We start from the raw sequence: 1,123 nt of genomic DNA, 5'->3' as shown, positions 1-1,123 counted from the left end.
GGAGGGGGGGGGTGGGGGGGAGTATCGTTACAAGTGCATCTTACCTAAGGGCAAATTAGTCTTTTATTATTATTATTTTTTGGGTATAAGTATGTTTGCTATGTCTAGGGTTAGATTTATGCATGAGATTGAGTTGTGAATCCTAGGATTAAGTTTTGGGAGAGAATTTCTACCTCTCGAATTGAAGGAATTGGGAGAAATCGCCTATCTCTCAAATTGTAGGTGCTTATCTTTTGTTAAAAAAAAAGAAAGTAGATAGAATAATTATAGAGGTGTCAAATTGGGTTCATCGATTAGTGTAACCAAAATTTACTTGACCTAAACCCGACCTGAATATTAAATAGGTCAGAAAGCCTAACCCAAATTCAGCCTGCTTTCAACCTGATATACCCATACTTAACTACATAGTTTGTTTAATGTATGCATAATAACTATTTGGATCGAATTGGAGTCAATTTTGAGTAAAGTTCAAGTGACCCACTTTTGAATTGATGGGTTAAATTTTGGTCATTTTTGAATTGGTAAGTCATCTTAAATTTGACTCAAACAATTATATGTGTTGGTGTTTTTGACCCAAACCAAATTAAAAAATTAATCATGTCAACTTGAAGTTAGATTTTGTGAGTCAACATGTTGGGCCACTTTGTTGCACCCTTAGGGATAATGCCCCTTCTAGGAAAATGTTTGGACAAATCTTGCATAATATCTTGTCACTATAAGAAAACTATAAATTTTAAAGCTAGTTTCTAGCCAATATATTGTAGTAATAATCTTCTAAAGATCAACTCAAAAACTACAACATTAATACATTACTTATAAAATAATGTTATCAAGATAAAAAAAAAGCTTAGAAACTTTCACACACACACACACACACACACACACACACACACACATATATTTAGATTGATCGCCGGTCAGAGACCGCCGATCAACTCCTATAGGTTGGACTGACCGAGGGGCAGGGCCCCCGGTCTAGTCCATGTGCCATTCGAATCCTCCCGAAATGGCTAAGATTCGAAGCCCTGACTCGAGAATCTTGTGCCAAGGCCTCTACCAATGAACCAGAGCTCGCGTGCGCGTGCACACACACAGATATATATATATATATATATATATCAAT

General features: G+C 36.2%; 1 protein-coding gene across 1 annotated transcript in view; it reads right to left on the bottom strand.

The window, feature by feature from the left end:
- The window catches only part of LOC110036105 (U-box domain-containing protein 52-like), a gene marked incomplete at its 5' end in the record, with an annotated part of 9,038 nt that overhangs the window by 1,728 nt on the left and 6,187 nt on the right, over positions 1–1,123 (bottom strand). The gene's annotated exons all lie outside the window — the stretch shown is intronic.

This window comes from Phalaenopsis equestris, unplaced genomic scaffold (genome assembly GCF_001263595.1).
Source record: "Phalaenopsis equestris unplaced genomic scaffold, ASM126359v1 Scaffold202557, whole genome shotgun sequence".
Lineage (NCBI taxonomy): Eukaryota > Viridiplantae > Streptophyta > Magnoliopsida > Asparagales > Orchidaceae > Phalaenopsis > Phalaenopsis equestris.
The sequence above is the reverse complement of the archived record's forward strand: the minus strand, read 5'-3'. Positions and strand labels throughout refer to the sequence as shown.